The sequence below is a fragment of the Bombyx mandarina genome, chromosome 19 (assembly GCF_030267445.1).
Source record: "Bombyx mandarina strain Sakado chromosome 19, ASM3026744v2".
Classification (NCBI taxonomy): domain Eukaryota; kingdom Metazoa; phylum Arthropoda; class Insecta; order Lepidoptera; family Bombycidae; genus Bombyx; species Bombyx mandarina.
Window position 1 is genome coordinate 9398894 of NC_143225.1, and position 25259 is coordinate 9424152.

The 25259-nt window shown below is 35.8% G+C and overlaps 1 protein-coding gene across 6 annotated transcripts in view; it reads left to right on the forward strand.

Annotated features, from left to right (window-relative positions):
• Pde8 (phosphodiesterase 8) overlaps positions 1 to 25259 on the forward strand; it is a 257748-nt gene that overhangs the window by 46148 nt on the left and 186341 nt on the right. The window contains exon 2 of one of the 6 annotated variants that reach the window (XM_089735321.1): positions 2906 to 2991. The exons of the other annotated variants lie outside the window; for them this stretch is intronic. The gene's annotated coding sequence lies outside the window, so the exon portion shown is untranslated. The remainder of the gene's footprint in view (positions 1 to 2905; positions 2992 to 25259) is intronic. 6 annotated transcript variants of the gene reach the window in all.

The following is a 25259-nucleotide window of genomic DNA, read 5'->3' on the forward strand; positions in this document are numbered from 1 at the left end:
ACTATAATAGTGTTAGCAAATTCTTACAAGTTGAGCCCGTGAGATCACGCGTCCGGACGTAGCTAGAATAGACCTAAGGGTCGATTAATGATAGCCTAAGGGCTATCAGCGAATAGGCAGGAAAAAAATACACATTTAAATGATTAATTGTTCAAGATATACTATGCACTGATATGTAGACATTATAAATAAATGGAAACCTTTCAATGTATAATTTTGTTTTGTTTATTGTCGAGATCGAGATAGTACAAGATCACAGCTCGCTTAACTTCTTACCGGAGTCCGTAGACACGATTATGTGCATGCCGCCGCCTATCTTGAGTTGTCTCAATCAATGGGGTTCAATTCTCAATTCTATGAAGTAGACTATTTGTTTAATCTTAGAACCTTTCGAAGCGCTTACGTGACTTCCTCATTATAGAACAGATTTTGGTTAATTTTCTTTTGTGTTCTAACAGTTGAATAAGGTACAATAAAGATCTGTTACTGTAAAGATTGCTTCGATTATTATTTATTTATTACTGGTGGTAGGACCTCTTGTAAGTCCGCACGGGTAAGTACCACCGCCCCGCCTATTTCTGCCGTGAAGCAGTAATGCGTTTCGGTTTGAAGGGTGTGGCAGTCGTTGCAACTATACTTGAGACCTTAGAACTTATATCACAAGGTGGGTGGCGCATTTACGTTGTAGATGTCTATGGGCTCCAGTAACTACTTAACACCAGGTGGTCTGTGAGCTCGTCCACACATCTAAGCAATAAAAAAAAATAAAAAAAAATTAAACTGAAAACGACATATTTGTAGTTCGATTCTGTTTCGAAACACTACAAAAAACCTAATACAGTCAAAAGCAATCAAAAACAAAAGTCTTTTCATTTGCATATGAACGCGAACAGTTATTGTGTTTTTTGAAAAAAAAAAAAAAAACTCTCGTCTTTTGTGTCACGTATGACAAATTGTAGAGTTCGTATTTCGGTCACAAGGTGACAACGTGACTTGATAAATTGGTTAAGTATAGTCGGATTTTTAATTAGACGAAGCCAGCTGACAGTAGCTAATGTCACTTTGTGAAATAATGTTGCTATATTTAAAGTAATAGTGATGCGTTCAGTTCTCGTTCAATCACATAAATGAACAATGAGTGTGAAGAGTTACTCATTAATTTCAAACTATAAAAGAATATTATTTATATTTTACAATAAAATTGTATTAAAGTGATCCAATATAATAATATGTTACTAGTAGTATGTAACTACAATCAGTTTTTTTTATTTTCATTACCTATGTACCTATAATTGTTATATTTTATACATCTATAGTTTCAACTATATGATGCATTGGAAATAGGACAGTCTTACAAGCTTCCTCGCAATGTTTTTCTTAATGTTTAAAACACTCGGTATTCAGTACAGGTAGATACCATAGGAACATAATGTTTCGTCGAAAACTCGTTGGTATGTACAAAGCATGGCTAAAATTCGAACCCCGTGCCCGATATCGGCAGTTCGGCACACTAACTATTCACTAGACAATCGAGGCAATTTCATTAAATCAGGAGTTTTTTCAATCGTTCACTTTGTCACAACACTATTTTTATTTCATCAAAAACTGACAACACAGTAAACGTCAGTTTACTTCGTCTAATAAAAAATCCGACTATAGGTATGTTTACAACGGTTTTGTGCTATGAATTATTTAATTTGACAGGCGTGTGCTGACAGACTTTCCTTGAGATTTGTTTTTCGTAATATCTTAGAACGTTTCAACGTATTAACGATTACGTCATTATAATTATATAATAGATTAACAGCGCATTCTGGATTAGCATTAAAATTTATTTCAAATATTTCCTAAACAAAAACTAGGGTCGGCCTGCGTTAGGAGACAATTTTAATGCGAAAACATATACAAACTATATAAAACTATTCTTAAATTCTCACATTCGTTTTTCGTAAATCATAACAATGATATTTTTAAATTTGAAAAAGTCTTCTCTTCGATTTTATATTTTTAAACTGGATATATTTTTATTTCACAAAGAAGTTTTCACTTAAGGTCTGTGGGTTAAGCATCGACAAATAATTTCTTGTTCGCAAATAAAAGCTTTTGGATCCCTCGTAACAGTGTTAGAGCAGTTTGCTAGAGCTTATTTGTGGGATTGTTTAAGGGTTGCTTTTCGAAGTATAATAGATTCGACCGTATGTCAGTAAGCTTAGGGGCACGATTAATGCTTCAGCTTTGTGTTTTATAAGTGATTTAATATTTATGTTATATTCTGTAAAAAATGTAGAAGGCCACTCGTTATACGCGTTGGTTGGTTAAAAAACCGTTTTGGAAATTATAGCAACTAGAGGTCCCGTAGCAGTCGAAATTCGACTATAGTTAATTGGAATTGTAAGTTTGTACACTATTATGATTGTATTTTATACTTCTATAAGCACAAATTTCGCCAAGACTACACTATAAAAAATATTAACAAAGACAAACAATATTTAATCTATTCTCAATTAGATAACAGACGTCAAGAACAAAAGTTTGACAATAAATAATATGTATGCGTGTGTGCGTCAAATACATGGTATGTAGTGTGTGTAATGTTTTCTTTATTGATTTAATGTATCTTTTATGCATTATTTTAAAAAAAATATTAGCATTGTGCACTTCTTCTCTATATTCTCTATAAGTGTGGAAAATTTCATACTCCTCCGTCCACGCAATTTTCGTAAAAAGGGATACAAAGTTTTTGCTTCACGTATTAATATATAGATTCTGTCAAACCATTGAAAGTTGATGATAAGTGGTGACCGGAGCCAATGTATCTAAATAACTGCATGAATCCCTCAATCCAGCTTGACAGATGATTTCGAAAGCTCAATTGTATTAAATAAGAAATTTCTTACCCTTTTAGAAATGCACGAATAACCAAAACGGAATTCAGAAGAAGATTTGTATCCAAGGGCTTAATCGGTCAAAGGCGCATTGAAGCTCGCATGGGTAAATACAGGAAGCCTGCATATTTCAATATGACAGTTGTTATTTAATTACATTATTGTAAGTTTGACTTATTTGAAAGTGGCATTGACGTTGCTATTTTAAATCAAATCAAATCAAAAATTTTTTATTCAATATAAATGAAAGTACATACTTGTTGAACGTCAAAAGAACTACCGCCAATTCACAAATTGGCGGTAGTTCTTTAACTAGCCTCCGTCCTGAGAAGAATTGGCAAGAAACTCAGCGGGCATGTCTTTTTTTTTAAATATTAGATTTTTTTTAATATTAGATTTTTTTTAAATATTCATTTTTAGAATGAGTATTATAACATAACAATTATTACAATATTGAAATGCCCGAAGTGAGCAACTCATTCCCACTTTGTGCAATCTTCTAGATAATCATTGACTTTATAGTAAGCTTTATTGCACAGATGTTCTTTAATAATTTTCTTAAACCTATGTATATGTAGGTTCTAAACATCTTGTGGGATTTTGTTGTACAAGCGCACAGACAAACACCCGAATGAATTTAGTATCTTATGTAACCTACTCATCGGCACAACAAGCTTGTGTTTGTTCCTAGGATTTCTATTATGTATGTCCGACATTTTAGGAAACTCCTCAATATGTTTACGAACATACATCAAATTTTTAAGGATGTACTGGGATGGCATAGTGAGAACTTTAATTTCTTTAAATTTTTCCCTTAGGGATTCCCTTGAGTGCAGGTTTTGATTTGATTTGATTAAATGACATTAATTTCTATGGGCTTCGGCGATTACTTATCGATGTGCAGGCCGTGTGTACGCAAAATAAATTTTATTCATAGTCACTACCTTCCTCGTGACAGTCGATACGGAAAACTTAGTGCATAACGTATCTTTTTTCCGGATCCAATGAGCTATCGCACATAATTTTAAGAGCAGTATCTCTATTTTGTACCATTTTCAACTCGTCGACTAGACTACACGCACATAACACCCCTCGCCGGCACGACTCCAACAGACAAATCAAACAGCTTCTTTTGTCTTCGCAATGAAGATATTTTTTGTAACAAGATTGATCTTTGTTTTGAGTTTTTAAGCCTTATTAACCTAATAATATGACGGCGATATTTATCGCATTCTTTATTTGAAATGAGCTGAACGTTATTATCTATCTCTGTCTCACGCTTTTAACTGAATGAACGGATAATCGTACTTTTGTTGTATATGCAGTTGAAACAATAATTGAATTTTAGTATGAAACTAATAATTACGATTGAGGGTTTTATTTATTTATTTTTGATGTGACCTACATTGCTGATACTGTAGCTACGTTTTGGCTTAATATACCCATTGTGAAACGCCCTGTATATGTACCTAGTCAGGTCATAAATTCTGTCACATGTTTAATGTAAAATAATTGAAACAAGTTTATTCATTATGTAACCATTCATATACCAAAATGAACTTAACAAAACATAGATTCTTATGACACTAAAGTTTATTCAAAATGACCTCCGTGATTTTGAATACAGGCCTTCAATCTGCGCGGCCAGTCGTCTATCGCAGCACGAACGAGGTCCATGTCCATATCGGCGGCTGCCTTAATCAAGGATGTCTTGAGTGACTCCAAATTGGGATGAGGCTTTGAGCACGCCTTTTCCTCCAAGTGTTGCCATATCTTGTAATCTAACGGATTCAAATCTGGCCAGTCTTCGTCCCGGATGAAGTCGATTTCACGCGCCGCCAGCCAGTCTTGTGTGCTTTTCGCTCTATGAGCTGGCGCCGAATCTTGTTGGAATACCCAGTGCCTGTTATTGAACATGGTATGAGAAACAGGTTCCACAAGGTTCGTCAGGACTGTATTTTGATACACAACTGCATTCGTTTTTACACCTTTCTCACAAAAATGTACCTCTGTTAAGCCCCAATAAGAAACTTCCAACCATACCATGAGCGAGGATGGAAAATGACCTCGTTGGACACGCGGAATACGGTTGCTCGCTTCTTCACTACTGTGTGCGTACACCTTATCATTTTGTTTGTTGTAGCTCTCTTCTACGGTAAAAATTTTTTCATCCGAAAAAAGAATTTCCCGATATTTTTTTCCCGCGTACCGCTTCAACAAAGCGCGGCATCTCTTCAGTCTCAGGTCCATTAGACGAGCATTCAAACGATGTCCTGTTTTTCTTCGATATGCCCGAAGCCCTAAGTCTTCATTTAACACCCTTTTCACCGTGGTTCTGCTTAACCCCATCTGAAGGGCCAACAGTTTCTGCTTACGTTTGGGATTTCTTTGAATTCGCGCCTTCACAGCTTTTATCACTGCTGGAGACCTAACAGACCGAGGGTGACCACTTCTTGACCTGTCATCTACACTAGAGTCTTCATTGTATCGTTTGATGGTACGATAAACGAATCTTTTGGTTATATTCAAATTTTTCAGTATGTTAAAAATTTGAATTGGCGCGTAACCGCAACGATGCAACGCAATAACTGCAACACGGTCTTCTTTAAGCGTCCACTCCATATTAAAAAATGAGTAAAATTCTAAAAAGTATACATTTTTATTTTCATGAACAGTTCGAAATTCGAATTCAATAAACTTTTTTGTGGCCAGCATTCTAAAAGAAAAGTTTTTACTGTGTGACAATACTTATGACCTGACTAGTTATATACATATATATCGTGGATACATAATTAATGCCGTACCAAATATTCGGCGCGCCTCAATCTATTACGATAGAGTCAATGTAGCCTGCGCTAAAAATAAACAAACAAACGCTTACAGAAAATTTTAAAAAACGATAAGAAGTAGAATAAACCGTATAGTTTATAGGTGTCCAACGTCTGAATATCAATTATAAACTAATTTCCACGAAAAAAGGTAAAATTAAATCAAAACAATACTAGAAATACTAGAATAATACTAAATTGATTAGATTGTATTCTTCTGCCCACTCATGTAAAGCTTTCCTTCTTTAAGAACGGTTAGCTGGTAGAAAACTCAATTGTTGAGTTAACTCGCTATTTTTATATCTTATCGCAATTACTGTAATATTAACTGTGTGTACAATAAATAATAAAGAAAGAAATAAATAAATTAGTTTTGTGTTTTGAACATGTAAGTTCTTTACACTATAAATATATTTGTCGTAAACGTTTGTCGGTATCGTAGCCAATATGTATTAGCCACGGAACGCAATCACGAATTAATCAAAAACAAAACCACGGAACGCAGTCACGAATTATTCAAAACAAAAAAAAAAACAAAAAGGAACGCTTAAAAGAACAAAACGAATTTTAAAATTTTCAACAAACTTATTCCGAGTCCTCAGGAATAAAATACGATACTTCGGTTTGTACTTTTTGTCGTTTTCCCCTCTCGTTTCTAGCTTTCCACTGTCGTCGCTATTTAATTGAAGGCTCTTAATATAAAAGCTACGAAATCAACGTAGCGGAAGTAAAAAAAGATCAACAAAGATATCCATTTAATAACATTGTTCACAGCGACGTTGAGAGAAAATAAATAAATGTTCAACATTTTCTGGTTTCGTTCACGCTTCTTACCCTAAAACCTGAACATTAACTTCGAAGTTAAAATAAGATTGTTTTAAGCCCGCGGCAGAAGCCAAGAGGCTCCTAGATTAATTTATTCTTTGCAAATGTTGATTTATATATTAAAATTCGCTTTCAACTTAGCGTTTGTCATTGCTTATGTTTCATTATTTTACCAACTCTATAAATGAGAAACAGATGGAGAAAAATAGTAGGATAGAAAGTGATATAGATAGGTGGTCTCACGACCCTCATTGAGGAATATGACACCAGGAGAAGGATAAGCGAGATGGGAATGAATCCGCAATATTTGGCTTTTTATCGATGAGATTCACCTTACCCGGGAAAAACTGATTTATTATGGTATTGCAACAAACATAATCAGAGCAGTTGATATTTACTGAAGCAGAGATCATCCTATACGTGGGAGCGTTGCGCTCGTCATGATATCCAGAAATTTAGAGGTTTCCTTAAACCTGATTAAAAAGAGTCGTGCTGTTTTCAAACTTTTGGCTGTGCCCTTAAAAATACTGTGAGTGACGGTGACCACTCACCATCAGATGGGCCCTATACTCGTGCTGCTTAGAATATTGCGTTCAGTTCGGATCCAAGGATCTTAACCGAGCAAACATAACACACACATACAAAAAAACGCACACCCGTTCACTAGAAGATCTTCCCTTTATCGTAGACTAAAGAATAATGGCAACCCAGTCCTTTAGACCAAGTATTTCTCGCTTCGCGGCAAATTTTACAAAGTAGAAAAATTGATTTAAGTTTGCTTGTTTAATTTTGACGTTCCAAATTTATGCGTATGTAAAAAAATATTGAAGACTAGCGGCCCGCTCCGGCTCCGCTCGGGTCAACAAAAATTTCAATGATATTTGACGTTGTTTTATTTTTTTAAATAAAAGTACACTTATTGCGTCCTAACTATAATAGTTAGACATATGCTGTCGCGACACTTTTTGTAAATAATAATGTGTTCTACAAAGTCGTAGTACATTATTTTATTCTATCATCAATAGTCTTCGCGGGGCACGCGATGTAATGAATATTTTAGGTAATCATTTTTACACCTTGGTTTACATTATTGAAGTTTTAGTACGGATTCCTATTTTTTTTCAAAAAAGATTATAGCTTATGTCACTCGGGAATACTGTAGCTTCCAAACAGTGAAAGAATTTTTCAAATCGGTTCAGTAGTTTTGGAGCTATTCAATACAAACAAACAAACAAATCTTTCCTCTTTATAATATTAGTATAGAAAAACCTAGTTGTGAAAAATACAATTTAATATCGTAGTATTTCCGTTCTAACGCGTGCGCATGCGTTTTGCTGCCCGCGACGAAGATTTATAAGACGTTCTGCTATTCTTTCAACTGACGTTTACCTCATACAGATCTTTTAAGATCATATCAACAGAAAAACTGATGAATACCCGTGACGTCAATCTATTCGCACCTGCCATTTATACAAACAACATAAAATTTATAACTTCAATAATCTTACTCTGACGTATTACAATAAAGGCGTTATTTCTAAACCACATCGTTATTTGCACCCCCAGAACTGTAGACAGTATTGATCTGTATTGTCATATCATACAAGATAAAACATTTTAATCATACAGTCAAAGGTAATAAATATATAAAACTTTGTTCCAAAAACATTTTTCTCGCCTACCGCACACTCAGGCTTGCGTCCAAGTATAACTTAGATTTTGTCATATATATATTTTTGAAGATCATGTATATACGTGATTAAATATGAGCAATGAAAGATAACTGGTGGTAGTACCCCTTGAGTCCGCACGGGTAGGTACCACCGCCCTGGCTATTTCTGCTGTGCCGTGAAGCAGTAATGCGTTTCGGTTTGAAGGCTGGGGCAGCCGTTGTAACTATACTGAGACCTTAGAACTTATATCTCAAGGTGGGTGGCGCATTTACGTTGTAGATGTCTATGAGCTCCAGTAACCACTTAGCACCAGGTGAGTTGTGAGCTCGTCCACCCATCTAAGAAAAAGAAAAAAAATTAGTATGTGGTATTTTTGGAGCTCTATCTCTCCTCTACAGTGTTCAGTTAGCATCTTGAATCCCGTCCACGCGTAGCTGGAATAACCCCTTAGGCTACCAGGAACTAGGCAGGAAAAATATGTATAATAATGAGGACTCCATTGAGCGGTTGATGGTGCAAGGGAAAGTCGAGGGCAAAAGATCTCGCGGACGATCTCCAACACGATGGACCGACCTCATAAAATCTGTGACTCACTCCAACATAAACGAATGCTCTCACTCTGCGAAACACCGTGCCGCATGGCGTCGCATCGCGAGAGCATCGGTATCGCAGGATCCGACTGATGCATGACCACGACCACTCTGTCAAGAGTGTACGAGTAGGAAGAAGAAATAATTCTCTGTCTCTGAAGGCCGAAACTATAATTTGATTTAATGAGGGAAAGAGACGAGTATATACCAAATACGTCATCTATATATTATAATACGTGAAGCAAAAACTTTGTATCCCTTTTTACGAAAATTGCGCGGACGGAAGAGTATGAAATTTTCCACACTTATAGAGAATATAAAGAAGAAGTGCACAATGTTATTTTTTTTTCAAATAATGCATAAAAGATACATTAAATCAATAAAGAAAACGTTATACACACTACATACCATGTATTTGACGCACACACGCATGCATACTATTTATTGTCAAACTTTTGTTCTTGACGTCTGTTGTCAAATTGAGAATAGATTAAATATTGTTTGCCTTTGTTAATATTTTTTATAGTGTAGCCTTGGCGAAATTTGTAATTATAGAAGTATAAAATACAATCATAATAGTGTACAAACTTACAATTCCAATTAATTATAGTCGAATTTCGACTACTGCGGGACCTCTAGTATTAATTTAAAATACCTACTCGTTTTAAATCCCCCTTTACTACGCTAAGTTCAGAATCGTTTTAATTATCTTTATGTTACCGACAACCATTATTTGGAAATTGAATGTGTAAAGAATCTTGAGTTGAACTTTTTGTTTGTGGGATGGAAAGATCGCGTATTACGTTGCGTGATTACTATTTAAATGTCAAAGGCATTCAGCTCTGGAATGCTTTGCTTATTAGTATCAAAATGTTGCCCACACTTGACATATTTAAGCAAATTGTATTAATAATATTCGTCTTTAAACCTATTTCATATACATATTCTAAAATAATAATTCAATTTAACTTAATTTTTATATAAATTGGATTGTGTGTGTGTGTGTGTGTAATAGTTAATTGGTTTCAACATTTCTTATCGAAATTGATTTTTAACTATTTAACTTAAATTTTAAATCTGATTATGTCATCAAATTCTCATTTAATTTTAGAAATCACGAACCTTTTGTAATTTCAGCCTTAACTGTATTATCTATATTTACTATATATTAATACGCGAAGCAAATACTTTGTACCCCTTTTTACGAAAATTGCGCGGACGGAGGAGTATGAAATTTCCCTCACTTATAGAGAATGTAGAAAAAGAGTGCAGAATTTTAATTTTTTTTTAAATTGTGCATAAAAATACATTAAGTCAATAAATAAAAATATGACACACTACCGTGTATTTGACACACACACGCATGCATATTATTTGTTTATATATAATAATAGTGTACAACTACAAAATTATAATTTAAATTACATAAAGTCGAATTTCAACTACCACAGGACTACTAGTTAAAATAATATGTTCTACTTCTGTATTTTCGTCGCTAATATGATGTTTACCTCCGAGACACGGGAAAGATAATCTCCGATAATGACACTGTTTATCCATCAGTACATGTTAACCGCACCAACATGAACCATGAAAGGCCGTTGTTACAATCAATTTACGACCTTCATCTCTTTGTGATTAAGTACATATTAAATGCTTCCGCACCTCACGAACGACACGGGCTACTTGTCGTAAAGTACGTAAGGTGATATACGTTTTGTAAATTAGTTTTGCACCTGGTTTCTGTCGTTACATAAAATTTATAATTGAAATAATATAAATATATAATGGTCACATCGAATCTATATTAGAAAACAGGGTACAAGTTTGCGCTTGATAGAGAGATCGCGGTGAAATTGACTTTATGTCACATCGTAAGTCGGAAATATTTGTACAAATATACATACTCGTTTTTACTATCGCACCGCCCGCCACCGGAGTAGAGTTCATCTATACTACATGGAGCCACTGCGTTCATTCACAGTGCGTTTCCATAGATCTTTTTGCCGCGTACCATCCGGCTTTGGAATGAGCTCTCCTCCACGGTGTTTCCCGAGCGCTATGACTTGTCCTTCTTCAAACGAGGCTTGTGGAGAGTACTCAACGGTAGGGAGCGGCTTGGCTCTGCCCTTGGCATTGCTGAAGTCCATGGGCGACGGTAACCACTCACCATCAGGTGGGCCATATGCTCGTCTGCCTAGAAGGGCAATACGTAAAACATACATACGTATTCTATCATATTCCCCGTTTGTAAGACTATCTCGCATTAGTCCAACGGAACACTACACTTTTTCTGATTGCTGTTATTCTAAATACAATATATTATATATATTTGAACGATTTTAATATTATATATATAAGTCGAGGAAAAGTCTTGTATATCTCTTAAACATTATTTACATGTATGTATTTCCCATTAGTTTCACTAGATGTCACTGCTTCGATGTCTTGTAAATCGTAATTTAAATTAACACAATTGAAAAGATGAAATGCTCTTATCAGACGTAGCGATTAGCGGTGATCCTGAAAGGAAATTTATTCGTCACGTACCTCTGTATTCGTGGTAAGTTTACTGCGATTTTATTTTCGAGTCAATAACCTTTGGAAAAACTCATTATAAAAACTTTTTAAAACTACATGCGTCAATAAAAGCAAAGGGAAATATATCGCCTCAATAAATCACGGCAGAGTAATAGTTCTTTCCGCTTTCCTGACCCTGACCCTTTGATGCTGTCCAGCCGGCGTGGGCGCCACCTACAAGAGATTAGAGCTTAGAGACAAATTAAAAACGGGTACCTGTAACAACTTATCAACATTTAGCCGTGAACTTTTTCATCCATTAATTAATAAATAAATAAATAAAAGGGAAATATAATTAGATGAAAGTTAAGCTCAAATGTACACTTGAACTTTGGAACCAGTATGTTAAGCAGTGATCAGAATTCAGGATTGTTTTCAGACAAAATTTACTTTTACTTTTTTTGGGCTGGATAGTTTGTGGTCCAAAAGCCTTTCCCGCTTTACCAAGACGGGTGAATGAACTCGACAACTCACTCAGGAAGCGAGGCGGCTTGCTAGCATTTGGCCTAGAACCTCCGAAGAAGCCCTGAAAGCTAAAGACGACAGTTACTTATCAACTGTATTTAACATCGGATCGGAATCGCAAACCACTGAGCAATCCGGCGAGAAACTAAATTGGTTGTCTGTGAATTCAGTTCACGAGTACTTTGTATTAGTTCTGTGGTTGATCATAGCGTTAGAACTAGTAGCTTTCATCTGCTTCAAAGGTTGAGTGGATCTGTCAAGGCATATTTGGGTCGGTGATGGTTGTTCGTTGCTAAATGAGCCAGATCTATGAGAGCGGGGATCACGATTAGAGGGTTAATGTGTTCTATTGTCGTAATGAAAGAAGTTCCAATTCTGTCTCTATATACATAGGAAACAATATTTACCTTCATCTATAATATCATACACATATTTACTATAAATATAGATTTTATAATTATATCGTTGTGTTCGTACATAAACGTTTAGAACTTCTGGGTATACGGAGGTACTTCAGTTATATCTGTATTTTATACCGTATATTCTATGAGGAGTGCTCTGAGGTATTACTTGTACTTTTAGGTTAGGAATAATCTGAGGTATTGTTTGATATGATCCCATCATCTCGTGTTTACCATCGCACTGCCCGCCACCGGAGTAAAGTTCATCTATACTACTTAGAGCCATTGCGTTCATCCACAGTGCGTTTCCAGAGATCTTTTTTGCCACGTAACCTCTGGCTTTGGAATGAGCTCCCCTCCACGGTGTTTCCCGAGCGCTATGACGTGTCCTTCTTGAAACTAGGCTTGTGGAGAGTATTAAGCGGTAGGCAGCGGTTTGGTTCTGTCCCTGGCATTGCTGACGTCCTTGAGTGATGGTAACTATTCACCATCGGGTGGGCCATATGATCGTCTGCCTACAAGGGCAATAAAAAAGAAATAAATAAAAACACATTTACACAACAAATATTATAATAAAATTATAGACACTCATATATTTAATGTAACGTCTGAATCTTCATTATCCCTTTTCGTTACCATAACCACAGTACCTAAATGGCAAGCCTTTGGAAGTACATCCAAAATAAAAAGATTATTTCGGATAAAATATAAAAGATAAATTACATTTTTTTATTGCTTGGATGGGTGGACGAGCTCACAGCCCACCTGGTGTTAAGTGGTTACTGGAGCCCATAGACATCCACAACGTAAATGCGCCACCCACCTTGAGAGTTCTAAGGCCTCGAGTATAATTACAACGGCTGCCCCACCTTTCAAACCGAAACGCATTACTGCTTCACGGCAGAAATAGGCAGGCTGGTGGTACCCATCCGCACGGACTCACAAAAGGTCCTACCACCAGTAACTACGCAAATTATAATTTTGCGGGTTTGATTTTTATTAGACGATGTTGTTCCTTCACCGTGGAAGTCAATCGTAAGCATTTATTGAGTACGTATTATATTTCATTGGAAAAATTGGTACTCGCATGAGATTCGAACACCGGTGCATCGCTCAACACGAATGCACCGGACGTCTTATCTTTTAGGCCACGACGACTTCAAAATGTTTAGATAATTACTAAACAGATTGTGGTAGTAGCCTACATATAACACAAAAATATTTACCAGATGCCTGAATTTCGCTAAAAACATTTCCGAGCTAATTTTGCTGCAAGCTTCGAACAATATAATTTGGACCGTCGGTCTACCGAGAAATTTCAGCCGCTCGGTAGCAGATCTTCCCTTTGTCATTGCCCTCCAAAAAACGTATCGCAAATGAACCACCGTTATATTATTTCTGCCGCGACGCAGTAATTCGACCTCACGTCTCAAGGTGGGTAGCAAGGACGTGAAAACTGAACTCCAGTAACCCTCCCATATTAGGTAAGCTATCAGCTCTTTTGCCCCTCTGAAAATCCATCTGGTAATTTTCCTTTCTAATGACGTCAAATTTTTTTCTTGAAAAATTAAATTTTTCATGAATCGTTGCTCCCCAACGCTATTTTGTAGGCGTTTTAATCTCCGTGACTCGAAAAACTAATTAAAATATTTCAGTGCAGGAATGTTGTACTTTATTTTAGGACATGCTTCATTCATTATTCATAATTTACTTCATTTGTTTTTTATAAAAATAAAAGCGACCTTCTTCTATGTATACCGTCGAATAATGAAACAGTGAAACGTAAAATTATTAATTAGAACGATAAAAAACAGGTTTTGAGAATTTTCCAGGCGCCACATTGGCTGAGCGACACACTGTCAGTATCTTTGTCGAACTAAATATATTCAATGACGAAGTTATTAACTAAAACTTAATTGGTTAAGAATAAACTTTCTTTCAGTATTGGATTTTCAAGATGGAGAGAATTAGAAAAATATAAAAAAAAGTAGCATGAGTTTTCGCCTGAATTATTATCTCAAGTATATATATTTATGTCTGCTTACTATTTAATAAGTACTACCAGTAAAGACTAATAGTAGCGCGACTCGTGACCCTGCACAGGTAGGTACCACCATTCTGCCTATGGCTGCTATGAAGCAGTAATGTATTTTTTTTTTTATTGCTTAGATGGGTGGACGAGCTCACAGCCCACCTGATGTTAAGTGGTTACTGGAACCCATAGACATCTACAACATAAATGCGCCACCCACCTCGAGATATAAGTTCTAAGGTCTCAGTATAGTTACAACGGCTACCCCACCCTTCGAACCGAAACGCATTACTGCTTCACGGCGGAAATAGGCGGGGTTGTGGTACCTACCCGTGTGGACTCCCAAGAGGTCCTACCACCAGTTTTCGTGTTTGAAATGCTATGCCAGTAATGCGGGACAGCTGTTATACTATAAAATTGAAAGTTAGACCTCATGTCTCAAGGTGGGTGGCGGTATTCATGTATCTATTGACTCCAGTAACGGTATAAATATTGTAGGCTAATACAAATTATTACAATATAATACACATATTTTATTCAAATTAAATTTGTACTCAATTAATAAAAGCGCATCCTTTGATTTCTAATGACAAAGATACAACTATAGACCATAGATACAGGCAGTAGAAAAATCTATGCCACAGATAGCATAAGAAAACTATTTAAAAATTATTTTCAGTTTTTTTTTTACTGGCCTCATTACCTAACGAGACAGCTCTCCACATTAAAAAGCTAACATGGCTGCTCGACCGTGTGTTAATATAATTTGTAGGTAGTAAACGTCATGAGTTCAGATACATAACCGAACCGTGTGCGCTCTCATAAACTCAAACGTGAAGTAAAGCATTCTACGAATTTACGAGAATAGTCGCCACCGAAAAAGTCCCGTCCGCCATATGCCAACGAAAATTTTCAGTGTTATATTAATAACTACCGACCCACCCTCGCTCCGCTTCGGAAACTGTAATTTATTATTGATTTTTCCACTATTTGATGAATGTTATTATACATATAAACCTTCCTCTTTAATCACTCTATCTATTAAAAAAACCGCATCAAAATCCGTTGCGTAGTTTTAAAGATTTAAGCATACATAAGGACAGACAGATATAGGGACAGAGAAAGCGACTTTGTTTTATACTATGTAGCTTATGCTGTAGCTCACTCCAAGACGTAAACACTATCGAATTAGTTGCCACTTTGTACGCAGACTGCAGGAAATAGGACCTCTTGTGAGTCCGCGTAATGCGTTTCGGTTTGAAGTGTGGGACAGCCATTGTAACTATACTGAGACCTTGGAACTCGTATCTCAGGGTGGATGTCTATGGGCTCCTGCAGCCACTTAACACCGGGTGAGTTGTGATCTCCCTATGTAATAAATAAATATATAAAGTTTTCGACACGTCGTAAATACTTTAAAATAGTAAAAAACGCAAGATTAAATCATAAAAAAACAGTGTTTTAATTATGAATATTTATTTTTAATTTACTTGAGTTTAAAAAACATCCAGCCAGCAGGTAAAGTAGGTCAGCCAGTAAAGTGTTTTTTCTCACTTATTTTTAAGAGGTTACCGGAATCTCTAGACATTGAAAACGGGATGAGATGAGAGTAACAATCGAAACGAAAAGAAAATCTCTCAAAGAAAAACTTTTAAAGCTATAAAAATTATGGATCAAGTCACTTATCAATAATAATTTATGTTTTAGTTAAATTAAGAAACAACAATTTCCTAACCTAAATTATACGTGTGTATTTTGAAGCACTTTTGGATGATTAAATATTAAATATATTCAAGTAATTATTTACTGGTGGTAGGACCTCTTGTGAGTCCGCACGGGTAGGTACCACCACCCCGCTTATTTTTGCCGTGAAGCAGTAATGCGTCTCGGTTGGAAGGGTGAGGCAGCCGTTGTAACTATACTGAGACCTTGGAACTCGTATCGCGGGGTGGGTGGCGCATTTACGCTGTAGATGTCTATGGGCTCCAGTAACCACTTAACACCAGGTGGGCTGTGAGCTCTTCCACCCATCTAAGCAATAAAAAATTTAAATAAATGTTTGCAGCACACACTGAGGGAGGTTGGCCATTCTTTTAATGCGTGCAGCACGTAAGACGCTTCCTGTATCGATTACTTTCCGTCTAGGATGAGGCGTATGCATTTGAGAACGGTATAATAAAATTAAGATTTTTTTAATAAAATTTAATATTCGTATTTTTTGCGAGCTTGCAGAATTGTTATATAAAATCTCTAGTGAATCAATTGCAATTGTGAGGGTGATTGCGCTTGCCAGTCTATTCTAATTGCATGATGAATTGTTTTAAGAGCTCTTTCCAACAAACGAGACAGTGGTCGTTGCTGTAAATACTTCGTTCTAAAAAAAGGTACATAAATGAATCAATATGAAAAACTCGATTTTACGATAACTTTAAAATCAGACGATTGCAAATTTAGCAGCGCTGTTAATCAGAAGATACGTGCGGGTGACCCCAGCTTCGTTCAAATACTAATTAATACTTCTAGATCATTATAAATGACTTGGTGGTGCAGTGACAGTACAGTAATAGGTTTGTTGGCTCTTTTACTGGGTTTTCAATATCTATAAAAAAAATATTGCTTAGATGTGTGGACGAGCTCACAGCCCACCTGGTGTTAAGTGGTTTCTGGAGCCCATAGACATCTACGACGTAAATGCGCCACTCACCTTGAGATATCCGTTCTAAGGTCTCAGTATAGTTACAACAGCTGCCCCGCCCTTCAAACCGAAACGCATTACTGCTTCACGGCAGAAATACCTATTTAGTGGTGGTACTTACTCACGAGGACTCACAAGAGGTCCGCCAATTTTCCTGTTTCTTGAAAGGAAAAGACACTAATAATTTTTTATTGTACACAGAAATATTTCAACAGAAATGCAGGATTCCAATGTTGCATACAAAAGTTTTCTGGCAAACAAAAAATAAAAAAAAACTTATGTTTATTTAAGATAGAAAAGTGTACAGAAAAATGTTACAAAAATAAAATTTAGAAAAGAAATATCTTCTTATATTACTTAAGGTGGTTAAAAGTAATATAAAAGAAAAAATATATAAATAATACCTTACCATTGAACTACGATTTTAGTTAAACCAGGTAAATTACCACATTCTGTTTAAATGTATTTTAAGGAATTCGAAACTTTAGAACTAAAATTCTCCCGGTTTTAATAAAATATAATATGTTAACGAATCAACGTCACGTGATACATTGATGGCTGTGATTGGCCAACGATGACGTCATATCGCACGAACCAATCACAAAACAGGAAACGCAACAGTGGCACCAATTGTCAAAATTTAAAATTATTATAACACGAAGAAAGAAGATGGACGCGCATTTCAATTTTGTATTTGTAAAATAATTAAAAATAATATAATGAGTATTTGAAGAAGTGAACGCATTTATTCATTTTCTTGGCCACCTCAAGATACATCTAAGAAATAGACGCAACAATATATGTACACATGAGTCGACTATTATCAAAGCCGGCAATCTGACTTTTGAACAATATTGGTAAATCAGAAAAACGAATTAATGACTTTGTATTTCATTGGCAGTCACAAAACTCTTCGGAACGACATCTTAGATAAATAACAGGTTAACTATTAACCTTTATTTAATGCAGGTTTTGAACCGTATTCTTTGAAGAAGACGATTATATTCAAATCAATCTGTATTGACATATCAATAACATTTTTTTGTCCAAATGCACAGATTGCCACCTTTGATAATAGACGACTCACATATACGAGTATGTGTTTGGCTCATACATTGTGATCCGTCACGTTTTATCACTTCTTACGCGAGAAGTGTTTTTTTAGGATCGCCCATTTTATGAAATAGAAAACCCTCTAATAATCATACTCGTTGTATTGATGGATGGCACGTATGTATGTTTATGCATCACTATACCACAAACCTCTTAAGTTGACTCCATAAGAATCAAGTTTAAAGCTCTCGTTACAAAAAATTAACTAGCAGTAAAATCGAGCATTCCCAAAAAAAGTTCTTCTTTTACCTTGTCCCGCTAGGTGGGGTCGGTACTGCGATTTTTTTCCATTCTCCTCTATCAGCCTTTATCATTGTCTCATATCATCATCCACACACTCCATCCATGTCTTCTTCAGTCGACCTCTTCCCTCTCTACCTTACACTACCATTTCTATACATCGCCCAATTATATCGCATTTCCTCACATGTTCATAAAAACAAAGAATATTTTTGAAATCAAATCACATAACACATAATACATTCAATTATTTAATTGTCACGCACCACCTAGAATCTACCCTTCCTTTTAAGCTTGTAAGAGTTGAAATACTACATGGATCATTTAAATCGGCTTAGCAGTTTTTTTGTCCCATGATTGAGTACAGGGAAGCTCACGCAAATCGCAAATACATCAATAAAAAGATTAAAGACTCTTTTTTTAAATTAAAGTGATTTTTTTCTAAATCAATTAACATGTCCACACTGCGTGCACATGTGCGTTACGTTTGATTTGCCAACAAAGCCACAAAAATACTTCAAACTGTAAACGTAATTCTATATAGTTCCACATGACATTTTTATCCGAGCGCTCAAAATTATCTTTCTCGATGTAAGAAACTGTATACCTATGTATAATAACGGATGACAGTAAATTGATAACCGTTTCTCACAAACAATCTGTCGCCAGAGCTTTCAAATAAATAATTCAATTGTAAAAGGAAATCTAAATATAAATTTGGATAAGATTTTAAATATGTCCAGAGATTTTCATAACAAAACTTTGCATTTTTCACTTTACAAAACCCAGAACGAAAATAACGATTAATACCAGACAGAATAAATTAACTCAGGCATCTAAGTGAACGCTTTAAGCGCTTGAACTACGAACATAAAAATTAAACTTGACGGCGCAAAGCTTAAAGAATTAAAATAAAACTATCAGCACTTCATCGGCTTAAAAATCTAATAGAGTAACGCTCACCAACACCTTAAAACAATAAAGTATAATAACTGTCAAAATAGATTTCGTGTTGATACAAAGCAACAAAGATGCCATTGCGACTAATAAAATCCATGAAAGAAGTCAGTCGATTGTTAATGGCGCACCCAATAAACGTCAAGAATTTACTTACAATAATCCGGAGTATTGATATCTACGTGTGTTCCCGTAACACACCTAAACCTATCCAACTGTCCAATAAATTGCAATAAGAAGCCGCAATGGTCCGCCTGCGACAGAATAAACGTTGTTGAGGAAAATTTGGAAACAAGCCAATTCGCAACAGGTGTGCCGTAACACAGCACTCGATGTACGTATGATTTTTTTATGTTGTATGTTGTATTTTTTTAATGTTGGTATTACCGAGGTTTTTGTTTATGAGCTGTTTCCTTCGTTTTATGCGTATGGCAACGATATTGTTTCAAACTGACTTTGCAATGTCTTTCAGTAAGGAGCCTGCTATAGAACTATGATTTTTACCTTTTTTTTACCTTTGCTACCTGCTTTGAGAACTGAGACTTAAATGTTATTATTTAATTTAGTTATTTTTTTATTTGTTTATTTATTTTAACAGTTAGTAGTTTTAATGTTAGTTATTATATTAACGCTTGTTCTACATACATAATCTATACTAATATCTATCTATATATATAAAAAATAATTGCTGTTCGTTAGCCTCGCTAAAACTCGAGAACGGCTGAACCGATTTGGCTAATTTTGGTCTTGAATTATTTGTGGAAGTCTAGAGAAGGTTTAAAAGGTAGATAAATATGAAAATTCTCGGAATCAAATAAAAATAACAATTTTGTTTTTCTTTTGATGTGTCCCCCGTTGGACGAATTCCTTTTGTTTGTTTAAAGTTTCTTTTATACAAAAGTTTAGGTCTTTTATTTATCGATTGAGGCACTACGAAGTCTGCCGGGTCAGTTAGTAATAGTATAATATAAAGTGATATATTATAATTCAGCATTCACACATGAATCTGGAAATACGTTGTAATAGAAATAAATAAAATTGAAAAATTAATGAATCAATTAATGCACTAATTTATTATTTATGTCATCAATACAACTGGTTTAAAAGATTACGTTTCTAAAGTAATTTCGCAATATCAATAATCGCTCATGGACAATAATTGTGGCAGGGGTACAATCAATGCCTACAGCTATACTCAAACCATTTGAAGATAGACTAGCGCTCGGAAAACACCGTAGAGGAGAATTTATATGGATAGTACGTGCGATGCGATAGTACATACGAGATGAAAATGAACCATTTCGAACAAGTCAACCTTATATCTTAAGTATTGGCGATAGGCCATGCTAGAAACCCGAACGAAAACAGTGGGCCCTCGCCACCCGTGTCCTATATAAAATCATTAATACCCTAATCAGTTGAATAAAACATAAGTGTAGAATAGGGATAGCAGCGCATAAAATAAAACTTCCACTGTTCCAAAATCTTCTGTTATAATAATGAAATTAAATGAAATGAAATGCGTTTATTTCAGGCAACTTAAGCCCATAAAATGTCACATACAATTACATAACATCTAAATCAAAATACAATAAACTACTAATATAAAATTAATAAAAGAACGAATACAATAAATAATAAAATAATGTTAACTGAGTAACCGCCACCATACCAGTCACTATGTTAGATTAATGAGAGACAGATGCTTATTACAACAGTGTCTTATATAGGGGCAGTCCAGTCTGTTTGCAATCACGGTCAGGACCGTGTTGGAGCTGGCCCGCACTCTGCGTACCAAGGATGCGCACCGCTTGCGTATGGTCGCATGAAAGCAATCCGTACGAGCAATTAACACTTTTGTTACGTCTTGCTCATTTTTCAACCGTCTTCGCCATCTTCATTTTCTCTGTCATTCAGTCTGTCCTTCTCTTCTCCCTTTCTTTCCGTTTTCTCTCACTCACATCTTAACGCTCCGTTTCACACTCGTTTCATACGTTCCATTCTTGCCAATCCTAAATAAGTGTGTTAGAATTTTTCGATAAAAAATTTTTTGTGCTGCGCTTGTCAATCATGCCTTCGTTTTCCTAAACGATTTACATATTATATTGAGGTTTAAAAACAAACATACATAGACCCCTGATATAGGTAGCTACATCTGACATGTGGCTCGACCGTCATCACAACAATTCCATTGTTCTCAAATGTCACGTATACTCCGTTATTTTCAATTAACAAAACAATAGTGGTTTTTCTCTTCGGATCGATCGTATTTCTTTTCATTTTGTAATGAAAGAAAAATTGTATTGGAAACTCTGTTGTTTTCTTGTTGTCTTATTTTCTTTCTTTCTTGCTCGCTTAATGGCAAAACACTTTTTTTTTATTGCTTAAATGGCTGGACGAGCTCACGGGCCACCTGGTGTTAAGTGGTTACTAGAGACTATACGCATCTACAACCTAAATGCCGCCACCTACCTTGAGATATAAGGTCTCAGTATAGTTACAACGGATGCCCCACCGTTCAAATCGAAACGCACTACTGCGTCATGGCAGAAATAGGGAGGGTGGTGTTACCTACCCGTGTAGAGTCACAAGACGTCCTACCACCAGTAAAAAATGTGATATTTAAAAGAAAAGTTTAAATTTGTCGGACCTAGTGACAAGACAGTTTAGTTAGTAAGCTACTAATTTGCTTAAAGTAATTCTGGTCATTCTTGAAATAGAAAAAAACGTGTGCGCTACACATAATACTAATAAAATCGAATGACGTGCAAAACGCGTCTGTCAGCTGGTTCGGATTACAGTGCGTATTCACGTAATATGAAGTTAATAAGCAGATTTGTGCTATACATAAATGCTAACTATAAGTATATGCTACTTAACTTACTGATTGAAAATTTATAATTTTTGTATAGAAGCTTTTTTGTTTTATTGCTTAGATGGGTGCACTAGCTCACAGCCCATTTGGTGTTAAGTGGTTACTGGAGCCCATACACATCTACAACGTAAATGCCGCCACCTATCTGAAAAAAGTGTGCGCTGCACATAATGTAACATAAATAAAATCGAATGACGTGCAAAACGCGTCTGGCAGCTGGTTCGGATTACAGTGCGTATTCACGTAATATGAAGTTAATAAGCAGATTTGTGCTATACATAAATGCTAACTATAAGTATATGCTACTTAACTTACTGATTAAAAACTTATGATTTTTGTATAGAAGCTTTTTTATTTCATTGCTTAGATGGGTGCAAGTTACAACGGCTGCCCCACCCTTCAAATCGAAACGCATTACTGCTTCACGGCAGAAATAGGCAGGGTGGTGATACCTACCTGTTCGGACTCACAAGAGGTCCTACCACCAGTAAGGTTTCGACTGAAGTGGCTCCTGAATATCATTCATTGCAGAGACCAAATCTCGAGTATCGTAAAATACTCGTAACAACATGCAACAACGTCTCAAGTCATACTGAGTCGTACAACGGAGCAAAGTACTCAGATGCACTTAAAAGGCTAAGAATAAACATGTCTGCTCTTTCTGAATACTACCCTCATCTTGAAATGGATAAGAGCTTTGAGTTAATTATTATTATAAAGGTGTACCGTAGTAATGCAGAACACAGAGAAAAACGAACTTTTATGCGTTTTGTAAAAGAAAAGTGAATAGGAAAGATTCAAGTACTTAATTATTATTTTTTATTGCTTATATGTGTGGACGAACTCACAGCCCCAGTGTTAAGTGGTTACTGGAGCCCATAGACATCTACAACGTAAATGCGACACCCACCTCGAGATATAAGTTCTAAGGTCTCAGTATAGTTATAACGGCTGCCCCACCCTTCAAACCGAAACGCATTACTGTTTCACGGCAGAAACAGGCAGGATGGTTGTGCGCTACCCGCGCGGACTCCCAAAAGGTCCTACCACCAGTAATTACGCAAATTATAATTTTGCGTATTTGATTTTTATTACACGATGTTAATATAAACATAATAAAAACTTTTTATTTGCCACTGCTTTATAGTTTACGACTTAGGTCGTTGACTTCAATCCAATATCGGATCTTACTATCGATAAAATAGATTTCTTTGAAAATCGAGACAGCAGACACATTATGAGAGTTGATTAAATCAACGCTATAAAGTTTATAGCCGCGTGGAATATCACAGAGAGCACACTCTAATTGAAATGCACGCGTCGCCGTGCAAGTAATTCAGTTAGTTTCCAGTCTAATAGGGAACATAAAATACCTATGTATGTTGGAGGAATACTTGTCTATTTGATTGTACCACAGAGCTGAGTTTGTACACTAAGGAATGGTCCAAGTAAAAAAATTCATAAGTTTTATTCGACAAATAATTTTAATAGCTCTCATTATTTGAAGGTATTTATACAATACAATAATTTTCGGATACGTACCTATAGTAACAATTGTACCTTGATGATTCTCACAATGTCAAATCAGTTCAGAGTTCAAAAGTTACACAATATTATCATGATTACATAATTACGAATATCATAAAAGATTTAAATCGATAAAAATCAACGAAACTTTTTCAAAATGTATGCAAACTTGAAGACCATTTACCATTAATGCATATAATTAATAATAGTAATTCATAGTAATTTGAATTGTATATTTTAAAAGGATTTATAAAAATTAGGGAGACCTGTGCTACTGAATTCACTGCCCGCCACAAATAGTCAATAAATAACCTTGGAACCTCTGGGTCTGTTGAGGGACTTCGCTTCTTTGTGTATTTTGTACCGCATATTCCATGGGGAGTGCTCTGAGGAATTGTTTGAGATGATCCATACTACTTGCAGCCACTGTGTTCATCCATAGTGTGTTTCCAGAGATCCTTTTTGCCACGTACCATCCGGCTTTGGAATGAGCTCCCCTCCGCGGTGTTTCCCGAGCACTATGACTTGTCCTTCTTCAAACGAGGCTTGTAGAGAGTACTCAACAGTAGGCAGCGGCTTGGCTCAGCCCCTGACATTGCTGAAGGCGACGGCTACCACTCACCATCAGGTGGGCCATGTGCTCGTATGCCTAAAAGGGCAATAATAAATAAAAAAATAATAGAACCGTTGCATAAGTACAATTATCTCCTTCATCAACTGGTATTATTTTTCTTTGCTTTTTATAACAGCTTATGACGGAATATATTGGTAACAATAAAATCTGAAAAAAAAATCTTCAAAACATCACTAACAAACTAAACAGAGTATCTTTATCTATACTTTACTGGTGGTAGGACCTCTTGTGAGTCCACGCGGGTAGGTACCACCACCCTGCCCATTTCTGCCGTGAAGCAGTAATGCAATTCGGTTAGAAACTTGGGGCAGCCGTTGTAACTGAGATCCTTTTTTTTTTAACGCTGGGGAATCCATTTACGGATACCCGGTCGAGGGGGAACTATACTGAGATCCTAGAGTAGATGTGTATGGGCTCCAGTAATCAGTTAACACGGTTGGGCTGTGAGCTCGTCCAACTATCTAAGAAATAAAAAATAAAAAAATACGAGGATTATAAACTTTATGGTTTTAGTCATTGTGGTCTATTTTCGATCATTACGCGAACACTAGTTTAAATGTTTGGTAAATCCCGTTATGATTTCTGTTTTCAAATAACAGTCACGTACAACTCCAAAATTAGTTTGAATTTCATATCCTAAATTGATTTTAGCTCGCTATCAGTTCATACTTTGTACCGCAAATATATTTCTCTCCAACTTATTCCCTTGTTACAGTTGCTCTAACTTGAAACCGAATATTATTGTTCATTGTGTGACATTCCAACGTACGTACAACTTATAATCATAGGTTTGTGTTTATTATGTGGTCTTCAATCTCAATTTTGGAATTCACTTAAAAAGAATTTGTAATGAAAATAGTACAACAGCAAAGCCTTAATCGTCATTTGACTTAGTACTTTTATTGATATGAACCATATTCCGATCAGTCTGTATGCTTT